Source organism: Haematobia irritans, chromosome 4 (assembly GCF_050003625.1).
Source record: "Haematobia irritans isolate KBUSLIRL chromosome 4, ASM5000362v1, whole genome shotgun sequence".
In the NCBI taxonomy this organism is placed as follows: domain Eukaryota; kingdom Metazoa; phylum Arthropoda; class Insecta; order Diptera; family Muscidae; genus Haematobia; species Haematobia irritans.
The window spans coordinates 168496108-168510949 of record NC_134400.1 but is presented as its reverse complement, the minus strand read 5'-3'; the positions used below and the strand labels follow the sequence as shown (position 1 = coordinate 168510949).

Sequence of the window (14842 nt, the reverse complement as noted above, 5' to 3'; positions counted from 1 at the left end):
TGGTCAAAATACCAACATTTTCCTTGTAAACTCGCCACTGCATAGTCGAAAAGTTGTAAAAATGACTCTAATTTTCCTAAACTTCTAATACAATTATATCGAGCGATAAATCATAAATAAACTTTTGCAAAGTTTCCTTAAAATTCCCGTATTTATACCCTTCACCACTACTGTGGTACAGGGTATAATAAGTTTGTGCATTTGTATGTAACGCCAAGAAGGAAAAGTCTGAGACCCATCGTTTAGTATACCGATCGTCTTAGAATTAAATTCTGAGTCGATTTAGCGATGTCTGTCTGTCTGTCTGTCTGTCTGTCTGTCTGTCTGTCTGTCTGTCTGTCCGTCTGTCTTTCTGTCTGTTCATGTATTTTTGTGCGCAAAGTACAAGTCGCAGTTTAAGTCCGATCGTCCTCAAATTTGGCATAGGATCGTTTTTTGGGACAAAGACAATCGCTATCGGTTCAGATTTAGATATAGCTGCCATATATATTTATCCCCGATCTTCTCATAATTGGCGTGTTTATCAACCGATGTTCTTCAAATTCAGTAGATCCGAATATTTTATGAGTCTCGAAAAACTTGCAAAATATCAGCCAAATCGGTTCAGATTTAGATATATGACCACAGACGTCAAAGTTTACTACCGATTTACGTGAAATTTTACATAAAGAGTAGAATTGGCATTCTACCAATGCTTGGTAAATTTGATTGAAATCGGTTCAGATTTAGATATAGCTTCCATATATATCTTTCGTCCGATTTAGACTCATATGACCACAGAGGCCAAAGTTTACTACCGATTCACGTGAAATTTTGCATAAAGAGTAGAATTCACATTCTACCAATGCTTGGTAAATTTGATTGAAATCGGTTCAGATTTAGATATAGCTCCCATATATATCTTTCGTCCGATTTGCACTTATATGGCCTCAAAAGCCAGAGTTTTGCCGTGATTTAGTTCAAATTTTGCACAAGGAGTACGTTTAATAGTATCGGTAAGTGTACCAAATTTTGTTGAAATCGGTTCAGATTTAGATATATCTCCCATATATATCTTTCGTCCGATTTGAACGTATATGGCCTCAAAAGCCAGAGTTTTGCCGTGATTTAGCTAAAATTTTGCACAAGGAGTACGTTTAATGGTATCGTTATGTGTGCCAAATTTGGTTAAAATCGGTTCAGATTTAGATATAGCTCCCATATATACATTTCGCTCGATGTACACTCAAATGACCACGGGGCCAGAGTTATACTCCCATTTACGTGAAATTTTGCAGAGATAGCAGAGTTATTGTTCTAACTATGCATGTCAAATTTAATCAATCGGTTCAGATTATATAGCTCCCATATATATGTACACCACAGTTGGGACCCACACTTGACCACATATCTTGACAAGATTTAACCAATATCCTTGTAAAATCGTCACTGCTGAGTGGCAAAAATTGAAAATGTTACTCAAATTGCCCTATATCTCGAATACATAAGTATCGTCTGTTAAATCAGAAATGCTCTTTTGTACAATTGCATTAAAATTTCTCTCGCTTCATATTTCCTATATTTATACCCTTCACCCCTACTGTAGTACAGGGTATAATAAGTTTGTGCATTTGTATGTAATTTGGTTGAAATCGGTTCAGATTTAGATATAGCTCCCATATATAGCTTTCGCCCGATTTACACTCATATGACCACAGAGGCCAAGTTTTTGCTCCGATTTAGTTGAAATTTTGCACAGGGAGTTGAATTAGCATTATAGCTATGAGTGCCAAATTTGGTTGAAATCGGTTCAGATTTAGATATATCTCCCATATATAGCTTTCGCCCGATTTACACTCATATGACCGTAGAGGCCAATTTTTAACTCCGATTTAGTTGAAATTTTACACAGGGAGTAGAATTAGCATTGTAGCTATGTGTGCCAAATTTGGTTGAAATCGGTTCAGATTTAGATATAGCTCCCATATATATGTTTTTCTGATTTCGACAAAAATGGTCAAAATACCAACATTTTCCTTGTAAAATCGCCACTGCTTAGTCGAAAAGTTGTAAAAATGACTCTAATTTTCCTAAACTTCTAATGCATATATATCGAGCGATAAATCATAAATAAACTTTTGCGAAGTTTTCTTAAAAGTGCTCCAGATTTAAATGTTTCCCTTATTTTTTTACTAACATTGTGTTCCACTCTAGTGCATTAGCCGACTTAAATTTTGAGTCTATAGATTTTATAGAAGTCTATCAAATTCTGTCCAGATCGAGTGATATTTAAATGTATGTATTTGGGACAAACCTTTATATATAGCCCCAACACATTTGACGGATGTGATATGGTATCGAAAATTTAGATCTACAAAGTGGTGCAGGGTATAATATAGTCGGCCCCGCCCGACTTTAGACTTTCCTTACTTGTTTTTTACTAACATTGTGTTCCACCCTAGTGCATTAGGCGACTTAAATTTTGAGTCTATAGAATTGGTAGAAGTCTATCAAATTCTGTCCAGATCGAGTGATATTTAAATGTATGTATTTGGGACAAACCTTTATATATAGCCCCAACACATTTGACGGATGTGATATGGTATCGAAAATTTAGATCTACAAAGTGGTGCAGGGTATAATATAGTCGGTCCGCCCGACTTTAGACTTTCCTTACTTGTTTTTTACACAACTCTCTTTTACATTAGAGGTTTGCGTACTTCATTCCAAGAAACAAATTTTAATTTATTCCTTTTTTTCTTCATGTGCTATCAAAATCCTTTAAAAACGTGTAAACGACAGCTAAATTTCAAAACTCAGGCTCGACTTCAAGTAAAAATTATGCTATTATTCAAGTAAAAAAGTCTTTAAAATAAAGTATCTTACAAAAAGTTTACTGGTGGCTTCTTTAAAATAAAGACATTTTGTAGCTACATGTCTGGCTTTAAATCTAGTATCAATTAAATTAAAATTAGGATACAGATCTTATTTCTAGAATTCGTTTTCTTTTCTGTGTTCTAAAGCTATTCACGTACAAATAAATGTCAGTTTAAAAATTCAAATTATAACAACGGATACTGCAAAGTAAAAATGTTTTGTTAATTCAAAAAAAAAAAAAAAAAACATTAAAACAAAAATGCAAAATCCTCAAAATAGGTCTTAGTCTATATTTGAAGAGTTTTTAAATATAAGGGAGCCACCGTGGTGCAATGGTTAGCATGCCCGCCTTGCATACACAAGGTCGTGGGTTCGATTCCTGCTTCGGCCGAACACCAAAAAGTTTTTCAGCGGTGGATTATCCCACCTCAGCAATGCTGGTGACATTTCTGAGGGTTTCAAAGCTTCTCTAAGTGGTTTCACTGCAATGTGGAACGCCGTTCGGACTCGGCTATAAAAATGAGGTCCCTTGTCATTGAGCTTAACATGGAATCGGGCAGCACTCAGTGATAAGAGAGAAGTTCACCAATGTGGTATCACAATGGACTGAATAGTCTATGTGAGCCTGATACATCGAGCTGCCACCTAACCTAACCTAACCTATATATAAGGACGATTTCTTTAAATTAAAAATGTGTTTCTTCCCTTTACAGAAAATTGGACTTAGTCCAAAGACATACGACTTTCACGATGGAATGCAAATATCCAAAATTTGAGTCCTAAATTTAATTAAAAAAAACTTAAAGCAAAGATTATAAACTTTGTTTTAATTAAAATTTCATTATTTTAAAGAAATTTGTCCTTAATATTTTGTAAATTGCACATTCTTAAATATTTTTTTCAGTGATGCAAAAAGTCATTCAATTTAATTACAATTTCATTAATTTTGAAAAGTTCTTCTGAATTATTAAAGTCTAGTTGTCCTTAGTCTAACAAAATTATCTTTCATGTTGGGATACCCATTTTTAAGTCAAATCACTTAACTTTAAAGACAAATTCAAATTCGTCTTCTCTTCATTGAAAAGATTAAGACTTTATATCAGAGAAATGCATCTTCTATTTTAACAACATGAAATCTTTGGTCTCACGACAATATGTTTTTCAGTGAGGAGAACTACTCAGTCGACAGTTAGGAGGGCTTTGCGGGAATTGAGAGCACATCTGCGCCGAATATTAGAAGCATAGGATGGTGTATGTAGGGTGTGTTTTGACGATGATGAGACCTCGGAATATTAGCTATCTTACTGAACTGCATTTACTAGGCAAAGAGTTCATTGAAGAGGTGATTCGGGTCTTGGCCCAGCTTGGAAACAGTAACTGGAAACCTTTGTAAAATTATATTATTCTTATACTCGTACACTAATAGAAAAAATTGTGTTCCACAATCGTGAACGGACGGTGACAAAATGAAACGGAAACGTTCACAACAAATCGAAACGGAATGTTCACGATTTTGTCCACGGGCGTTCACGATTTCATGAACGGCATTCGTTTTTCTTCTTCCATGAAAATTCTTAAAATAATCGTTAGATGTTGTTATGGCAACTCCACCGGTGGTGCAATGTGCTAAGGCGACTGTTAACGCATATGGTGCGCACAACACAGGTTCGAGTCACAGCAGCGGAAATCTTTTTTTTTAGTTTTGTTTATAAATTCGTAACCATTACGTTTTCAGATCATGAACGCTCGTTGTTGTTTTGACAACGGATGGTGTCATTTTAACGTTGTCAGATTGACCCCGTCTGTTCTCAGTTTGACAACACATGTGTGTTGATTCACTTTCATGAACGAAACGTTTTGAAATGACAACGCCGTTCATGATTTTTTCTACGGGTGTATGTAAGCGAATATGTTTCCTTGCCTTTAATATGGACATAGAATGAATGAAAATTATTTCTTCTTAATTTAATTTCTTAATTCATGAGATGAACATCAACGAATCCTTTACAACTTATAAAGGATGTATCCTTTCGCCCACTCACTCATACATTGTGGTTAACATACGAGTAAGTCTACATGGTGTACACACATAGCCATGTTGTCATATGAATTTATTATATTTCTTTGCAATTTCCTTTATGGGTCCTGTCTACTTCCAGTTTTGCACAAGTTCAGTTTGTGTGGGGCCAAACAGAGTTCCTGTGGTGACTTGCTCTCAACCCAAGTCTTGTGGGTAAAATTAGCTTGCATTCCGTTCATGCGTTCGTCCTTATCAAAGTTTTGGGCGAAGTGGAGTCCAGTTTGTGGTTACAAAAGTGAATAATGGCAGCCAGTAGCAACAACTAATGTTAATCGGATAATGAGTTTATGGTCGGTGGATGTGTGGAAAGCTTAAAATGCATAAAACCAAATATGTCCATAAGATGAACTTGCATTTCAAGTACATTTACGGATAGAAAGAAATTTCAAGGCGAGGTAAATATTCCAAAAATGGCATTTCTTAGCACTGAATAAATTGAGCTTATATAAGCCATAGGATATTCTACGATGAGTTTAAATATTGAATTTGTGAGAATATTTATTGGTCTTAGAATATTTTTATATGCCCAAGAGATATCTGTCAAACTATATTAGAAAAGGATTGCCAGTCTGTGACACAACATTTGATGAGAGTATCTGCAATTTTTTTTTCCACTAGACCAACCTAATCATGATCTTTTTTGAATTAAGCTGACTGTTCAAAAAAACAAAAAAAAAACCAACAAGTGAGTAAAGTAGAAAGTTGGATAGGACCGACAATATCCCCATACCCTAATTGACCCTACTGAATTAAAGGGTGATTTGTTAAGAGCTTGATAACTTTTTTAAAAAAAAAAAAACGCCTAAAATTTGCAAAATCTCATCGGTTCTTTATTTGAAACGTTAGATTGGTCCATGACATTTACTTTTTGAAGATAATTTCATTTAAATGTTGACCGCGGCTGCGTCTTAGGTGGTCCATTCGGAAAGTCCAATTTTGGGCAACTTTTTCGAGCATTTCGGCCGGAATAGCCCGAATTTCTTCGGAAATGTTGTCTTCCAAAGCTGGAATAGTTGCTGGCTTATTTCTGTAGACTTTAGACTTGACGTAGCCCCACAAAAAATAGTCTAAAGGCGTCAAATCGCATGATCTTGGTGGCCAACTTATCGGTCCATTTCTTGAGATGAATTGTTCTCCGAAGTTTTCCCTCAAAATGGCCATAGAATCGCGAGCTGTGTGGCATGTAGCGCCATCTTGTTGAAACCACATGTCAACCAAGTTCAGTTCTTCCATTTTTGGCAACAAAAAGTTTGTTAGCATCGAACGATAGCGATCGCCATTCACCGTAACGTTGCGTCCAACAGCATCTTTGAAAAAATACGGTCCAATGATTCCACCAGCGTACAAACCACACCAAACAGTGCATTTTTCGGGATGCATGGGCAGTTCTTGAACGGCTTCTGGTTGCTCTTCACTCCAAATGCGGCAATTTTGCTTATTAACGTAGCCATTCAACCAGAAATGAGCCTCATCGCTGAACAAAATTTGTCGATAAAAAAGCGGATTTTCTGCCAACTTTTCTAGGGCCCATTCACTGAAAATTCGACGTTGTGGCAGATCGTAAGTCTATTCATGATGAAATGTCAAAGCATACTGAGCATCTTTCTCTTTGACACCATGTCTGAAATCCCACGTGATCTGTCAAATACTAATGCATGAAAATCCTAACCTCAAAAGAATCACCCTTTAGTAAATCAAAGAATTGGGGGTATAATTTTAAAACAAGTTTGAGAGATTAACCTAAATCTCATACACCTAACGAAAAAATACATTCCAACGGAACGAAATCTTAGACACGCAAAAATTCGCTTTTTTAAAAAGTATTTTCTTTAAGAGCAAATAAATCCGAATTTATGAAACTTGCAAGGTTTGTTTCCGCACTGAAAAAACAGTGAACCCACCAGGAAGAAAACATTTGGTTGATTTTAGAATATGTTTAGAAAATGTAACCTAAACAGTATTAGAAACGCTGGCATCCCGGCGATATCACAAAAATAAGTAAATATTTTTCGACAAATTCAAGAAAATTTATTAGCCCTACATAATTTGTACACCCTGCGCCACACTGCGGAACAGGGTATTGTAAGTTAGTGCATATGTTTGTAACACCCAGAAGGAAACAAGATAGACACATGGTGTCTTTGGCAATAATGCTCAGGGTGGGTCCCTGAGTCGATATAACCATCCGTCTGTCCGTCCGTCCGTCTGTCTGTGAACACATTTTTGTGATCAAAGTCTAGGTCGCAATTTAAGTCCAATCGCCTTCAAATTTGGCACATATTCCTAATTTGGGTCAGAATAGAACCCTATTGATTTTGGAAGAAATCGGTTCAGATTTAGATATAGTTAGATATAGCTCCCATATATATCTTTCGCCCGATATGCACTAATATGGACCCAGCAGCCAGAGTTTTATACCGATTTGCTTGAAATCTTGTACAAACATAACACTTAGTCGTATAGTCAGTGTGCAAAATTTGATTGAAATCGGTTCAGATTTAGATATAGCTCCCATATATATCTTTCGCCCTATATGCACTTATATGGCCCCAGAAGCCAGACTTTTGGCCGAATTTGGTTGAAATTTTGCACTAGGAGTACAATTAGTAGTATAGTCAAGTGTGCAAAATTTGATTGAAATCGGTTCAGATTTAAATATAGCTCCCATATATATCTTTCGCCCGATATGGACTAATATGGTCCTAAAAGCCAGAGTTTTGGCCCAATTTGGCTGAAATTTTGCACATGGAGTAGATTTAGCATTGTAGCTATGCGTGCCAAATTTGTTTGAAATCGATTCAGATTTAGATATAGCTCCCATATATATCTTTCGCCCGATTTGGACTAATACGGTCCTAGAAGCCAGAGTTTTGACCCAATTTGTTTGAAATTTTGCACTAGGAGTACAATTAGTAGTGCAGTTAAGTGTGCAAAATTTGATTGAAATCGGTTCAGATTTAGATATAGCTCCCATATATATCTTTCGCCCGATGTGGACTAATATGGTTCTAATAGCCAGAGTTTTGGCCCAATTTGGTTGAAATTTTGCACAGGGAGTAGATTTAGCATTGTAGCTATGCATGCCAAATTTGATTGAAATCGGTTCAGATTTATATATAGCTCCCATATATAGCTTTCGCCCGATTTGGACTAATATGGTCCTAGAAGCCAGAGTTTTGACCCAATTTGTTTGAAATTTTGCACTAGGAGTACAATTAGTAGTGCAGTTAAGTGTGCAAAATTTGATTGAAATCGGTTCAGATTTAGATATAGCTCCCATATATATCTTTCGCCCGATTTACACTCATATGACCACAGAGGCCAATTTTTTAATCCGATTTAGTTGAAATTTTTCACAGGGAGTAGAATTAGCATTGTAGCTATGCGTGCCCAACTTAGTTGAAATCGGTTCAGATTTAGATACACTGAAAAAACAGTGAACCCACCAGGAAAGATAACTTTCGATTAATTTTAGAAAATTTTGAACTTTTTTAGAAAATTTTAACTAAACGGTATTACAAGCGCTGGCATCACTCCGATATGGCAAAAATAAGTAAATATTTTTCGACAAATTCAAGAAAATTTATTAGACATAACTAAATTTTTTCAGTAGTTAAAGAAAATTTTGTAGTTTTAAGAGAAATCTTGGAGTTCAAAATTGCAAGAATGTCTTTAGTGACATACGAAGTTCACGATGGACACATTTTTGGTAAAATTTACAAATTTAAAGAAATAATGAACTATTTTGTAAGAAATACGAAATTAGGAAATCTTTATGCTTTATTTGTGTATAACTTTTTCCCGTTTTTTAGTTCATTTAACTAACATACGCAAAAAATTATTTGACTAAAATAAACTTTTTCCAAACATAATGATTCTATGAACTAATATAAAGTTAATATGGCTTTAGTGAAATAGAGAGTTCACTTTTTTTTTTGAGTGTATAGCCCCCAACACATTTGACGGACGTGATATGGTATCGAAAATTTAGATCTACAAAGTGGTGCAGGGTATAATATAGTCGGTCCCGCCCGACTTTAGACTTTCCTTACTTGTTTTCATTTGTTAAAGAAAATTTTGTAATTTGAAGGAAAAAACTGCAGTTCAAAATTGCAAGATTGTCTTTAGTGACATAGGAAGTTCATGATGGATGCATTTGTTGTAAAATTTACAAATTTAAAGAAATAATGAACTATTTTATTAGAAATACGAATTTAGTAAATCTTTATGCTTAATTTGTGTATAATTTTGCCCGGTTTTTAGTTCATTTAACCATAGTACGCAAAAAATTATTAGAGTAAATGAAACTTTCTCCAAACATAATAATTACATGAACTAAAATAAAGTTAAATTGGCTTTAGTGAAATAGAGAGTTCACTTTTTTTTTTTTGAGTACAGTCCATTTTATTTGTAAACATTTGGCGTAAAAATAAAACTTCGTTTGTTTCATTTGGCAGAAACGAAATATGTTTCCTATCAAAAAATAACATTATGCACTTGAAGCATAAAAAAATTCCTAACAATTCGTTCGTTGGTCTTGAAATTTTGTTTCAAAGGAAATAAACTTTTTTTCGTGCAGTGATATAGTATATAAGAAATTAACCGACCAAACAATTTTTAAGTTATTCTAAAGGCACAACTTCCATAAATGATCTCCCAAAGATGTTCTTTATTGTAACTACGCAGGAAGTTTTTATACCCATAACTAGATTGGTGATGGGGGTTTCATAAGTTTGCCATTCCGTTTGTAAAACATCGAAATATCGATTTCCGACAATATAAAGTATATATATTCTTGATCAGGGAGAAATTCTAAGACAATATAACCATGTCCGTCTGTCTGTATGTTGTAATCACGCTACAGCTTTCAATAATGGGGGTATATTAGCTTTGCCATTCCGTTTGTAACACGTCGAAATATTGTTCTAACACCCCATAAAGTGTATATATTCTGGGTCGTAGCGAAATTCTGAGTCGATCTAAGCATGTCCGTCCGTCCGTCTGTTGAAATAACGCTAACTTCCGACCGAAACAAGCTATCGACTTGAAACTTGGCACAAGCAGTTGTTATTGATGTAGGTCGAACGGTATTGCAAATGGGCCATTTTAGACCACTTTTACGTATAGCTCCATATAAACCGACCCCCCAGATTTGGGTTCTGGAGCCTCTTAGAGAAGCAAATTTCATCCGATCCGGTTGAAATTTGTGTAGGTGGTTTTAGTATATGGTCTCTGACAACCATGCAAAAATTGGTCCATATAGGTCTATAATTATATGTAGCCCCCATATAAACCGATCCCCAGATTTGATCTCCGGAGCGTCTTGGAGGAGCAAAATTCACCCAAACCGATTGAAATTTGGTACATGGTGTTAGTATATGGTCTCTGAGAACCATGCAAAAATTGGTCCATATCGGTCGATAGTTATATATAGCCCCCATATAAACAATCATACATCCATATCGGTCCATAGTTATATATAGCCGATCCCCAACCACACAAAAATTGGTCCATATCGGTTCATAATCATGCTTGCCACTCGAACCAAAAATAATCTCCCAAAATTTTATTTCTATAGAAAATTTTATTTCTATAGAAAATTTTGTCAAAATTTTATTTCTATAGAAAATTTTGTCAAAATTTTATTTCTATAGAAAATTTTCTCAAACTGAATTATATAACTATTTAATCTGCCTTTTTATACCCACCACCATAGAATGGTGACGGGGGTATAATAAGTATGTCGCTCCGTTTGTAACACATCGAAATATCGATTTCCGACTTTATAAAGTATATATATTCTTGATCAGGGCGAAATTCTAAGACGATATAACCATGTCCGTCTGTCTGTCTGGCTGTCTGTCTGTCTGTCTGTCTGTTGTAATCACGCTACAGCCTTCAATATTGGGACCCACCGTGGTGCAATGGTTAGCATGCCCGCCTTGCATACACAAGGTCGTGGGTTCAATTCCTGCTTCGACCAAACACCAAAAAGTTTTTCAGCGGTGGATTATCCCACCTCAGTAATGCTGGTGACATTTCTGAGGGTTTCAAAGCTTCTCTAAGTGGTTTCACTGCAATGTGAAACGCCGTTCGGACTCGGCTATAAAAAGGAGGTCCCTTGTCATTGAGCTTAATGGCGATTTCGATTGGAAAAAAAGGTGCAACATTCTCGAAATTGATTGCAACATATCAAGGACACTGTCATAGATTTTTTATCCTTTATACCTCACAATATTATAAATTAACAATAACTTTAGAATTACACTATCATTTGGGCGAAATGTCAATTAGGGAAAAAGTAGTGTAACACCAAGGTAACATATTTTTTGCGAATCGAAAACGCCCTAACATAGAATCGGGCAGCACTCAGTGATAAGAGAGAAGTTCACCAATTTGGTATCACAATGGACTGAATAGTCTAAGTGAGCTTGATACATCGGGCTGCCATCTAACCTAACCTTCAATATTGACGCTATCGTTCTGCAATGTGGCACAGATTCGTTTTTTGTTTGCCGGCAGGTCAAGTTCGAAGATGGGCTATATAACAGGTTGGCTGATAAGTCCCCGGTCTAACAAAGAAAAACACATTTTTTTTGTCAAAATTCGTTTTTATTATTCAACATAGTTCCCTTCAAGAGCGATACAACGATTATAACGACCTTCCAATTTTTTGATAACATTTTGGTAGTACTCCTTCGGTTTTGCCTCAAAATAGGCCTCAGTTTCGGCGATCACCTCTTCATTGCAGCCAATTTTTTCCCCTGCGAGCATCCTTTTGAGGTCTTAGAACAAGAAAAAGTCGCTGGGGGCCAGATCTGGAGAATACGGTGGGTGGGGAAGCAATTCGAAGTCCAATTCATGAATTTTTGCCATCGTTCTCAATGACTTGTGGCACGGTGCGTTGTCTTGGTGGTACAACAGTTTTTTCTTCTTCATATGGGGCCGTTTTGCCGCGATTTCGACCTTCAAATGCTCCAATAACGCCATATAATAGTCACTGTTGATGGTTTTTCCCTTCTCAAGATAATCGATAAAAATTATTCCATGCGCATCCCAAAAAACAGAGGCCGTTACTTTGCCAGCGGACTTTTGAATCTTTCCACGCTTCGGAGACGGTTCACCGGTCGCTGTCCACTCAGCCGACTGTCGATTGGACTCAGGAGTGTAGTGATGGAGCCATCTTTCATCCATTGTCACATATCGACGGAAAAACTCGGGTGTAACATATTACGAGTTAACAGCTTCAAACACCGCTTAGAATCATCAACACGTTGTTGTTTTTGGTCAAATGTGAGCTCACGCGGCACCCATTTTGCACAGAACTTCCGCATATCCAAATATTAATGAATGATATGACCAACATGTTCCTTTGATATCTTTAAGGCGTCTGCTATCTCGATCAACTTCATTTTAGGTCATTCAAAATCATTTTGTGGATTTGTTTTCGTCGGTAACCACCTCTTTCGGGCGTCCACTGCGTTCACCGTCCTCCGTGCTCATTTCACCACGCTTGAATTTGGCATACCAATCAATTATTGTTGATTTCCCTGGGGCAGAGTCCGGAAACTCATTATCAAGCCAAGTTTTTGCTTCCACCGTATTTTTTCCCTTCAGAAAACAGTATTTTATCAAAACACGAAATTCCTTTTTTTTCCATTTTTTCACAATACCAAAAGTTGCTTCACAAAAGACGCCCTATCTCACAAACTAATTGACTTACAGACGTCAAATTTTGACACGAATCATTTGAAGGTTGGTACTATATAAAAATAATATGCATTTAATACTAGCGACGCCATCTATGTGTCAGACCGGGGACTTATCAGACTACCTGTTAGGTCCAAGTTTTGATATAGTCCCCATATAAACCGACCTCCCGATTTGAGGTATTGGGCTTATAAAACCCGTAGTTGCCTGAAATTGCAAATCTAGAAGTATTTTAGGATCATCAAAAAGTGTACCGAAATTGGTGCCTATTGGTCCATGCTTTGGTATAGCCCCCATATGGACCGATTTCCCGATTTTGCTTCTTGGGCGTCTATAGAGTGTATTTGCTATCCGATTTGCCTGAAATTGAAAATCTATAGATATTTTGGGACCATAAAGAGGTGTTTCGAAACTGGTCCATATCGGTCCATGTTTTGGTATAGCCGCCATATAGACCTACCTCCCGAATTTATTTCTTGGGCTGCTAGAATCTGTAGTTTTTGTCCACTTAGCCTGAAATTGCAAAACTAGGTATTTTAGGACCACAAATATGTCTGCCAAATATGGTGTGTTCCGAGCCACGTTTTAGTATAGCCCCCATATAGACCGATCTTCCGATTTAACTCCTTGGGCTTCTAGAAACCGTGGTTTTTATTCGATTTGCCCGAAAATGTAAATTTACTGGTATTTTAGACCCTCAAAAATCTGTATCGCATTTATTTTTACCGGTCCATTATGTATGGCATCGATATAGACCGATTTCTCTTCTTGAGGGTATAGCAGGCGCACTGATCATAAAAATTGCTTGAAACGGAAAGTAAAATTTCCAGATTTTACTTCTCGTAATCATTTAAATAATGGCTTTAATTCCTCATTTACTCGATATGTTTATGATTTCTCTAAAACTCATTTTGTTTGAGTTTTAGAGAAATCATAAACATATCGCGTAAATGATGAATTAAGTTCCTATAAATCTAGAATCTTATGTAGTCTTCATAGGTAGAATCTTAAAATTTATCTTTGGGAAGCATACTGGTTGAAGTGATTTGCTTGGGAAAATATCTGTCATAAAATCCCCTGAAATTCTATAATTTATCAAGTAACCCGCTACGGCGAAGAGTTTTCAATGGAAACTATTAGATTTGAGTCATGGTGGTGGGTATTTAAGATTCGGCCCGGCCGAACTTACTACTGTATGTACTTGTTTTGTTTAATTTACACCCCGTATGTGCTAACTTACAATTTAGAAGACGGTGTTCAGAAGTTTTAAGATACCTTGCCATCGACAAGTGTTATCGCAACCCAAGTAATTCGATTGTGGATGACAGTACTTAGTAGAAGTTTCTATGCAATCCATGGTGGAGGATACATAAGATTCGGCCTGTCCGAACTTACGGCCGTATATACTTGTTATTACAAAAAATGTTCTATAAAACGACACAAAAACTATAAAGGAACAGTCCCCTTTACATAAAAAGATATTTTACCAACTTATTGTAACATACAATCCAGTAAAACGTAAACTTACAAAAGAGTAAAAATAGATGTTTTTTCTCTTTGCTAAAATTAGCAGAAATTTACGGAAGGCCATCCAGTACCAATTTACCATCACCCTATTTAAAGCTATTATTAATGAGTGCTTCTATGGGTAGCTCAATGACAAGTGAACTCATTTTTATAACAAACGGCGTTTCACATTGCGGTGAAGTTCTTAGAAAGCTCACCATCCACCGCTGAAACACATTTTGCTTGTTGGTCGAAACTGCGGTTGAATCCATGACCATGGAGGGCCATAGCACATCGGTGGCTTTCACGGCGATGAATTCCCATTTTTAAAAATTGCTTCAAATACGCACTTCCCTTTTGTGCGACTTTAGTCGTATGTGTGCGAATAAAATGTTAAGTCCTTTCTAGAAAAATTGCGAATTTTTGAAAATATTTTAAGTCAAACGTTAGAATACATTACATTAATTTTTTTTTAAATTATTTATTTGGCAAAATATTACAACATATTTTAATTCACGTCCAAAATTCTGTAACAGAGTAACAGCTGTTGAAATGGTGGACATCCGTCCTATGACAAGGCCATGTTAAATTCATCGCTTCTGCGTCAATTTTACACAACTTCCGGATAGAAAAAAAAAACATTTTCTCTACTTTTTGTGCGACGCTTCTTTTGCTGGGAATCGATATGAT

General features: G+C 36.2%; 1 protein-coding gene across 9 annotated transcripts in view; it reads left to right on the top strand.

Annotated features, from left to right (window-relative positions):
• Positions 1-14842, top strand: part of axo (axotactin) — a 396767-nt gene that overhangs the window by 260503 nt on the left and 121422 nt on the right. The window lies entirely within an intron of this gene.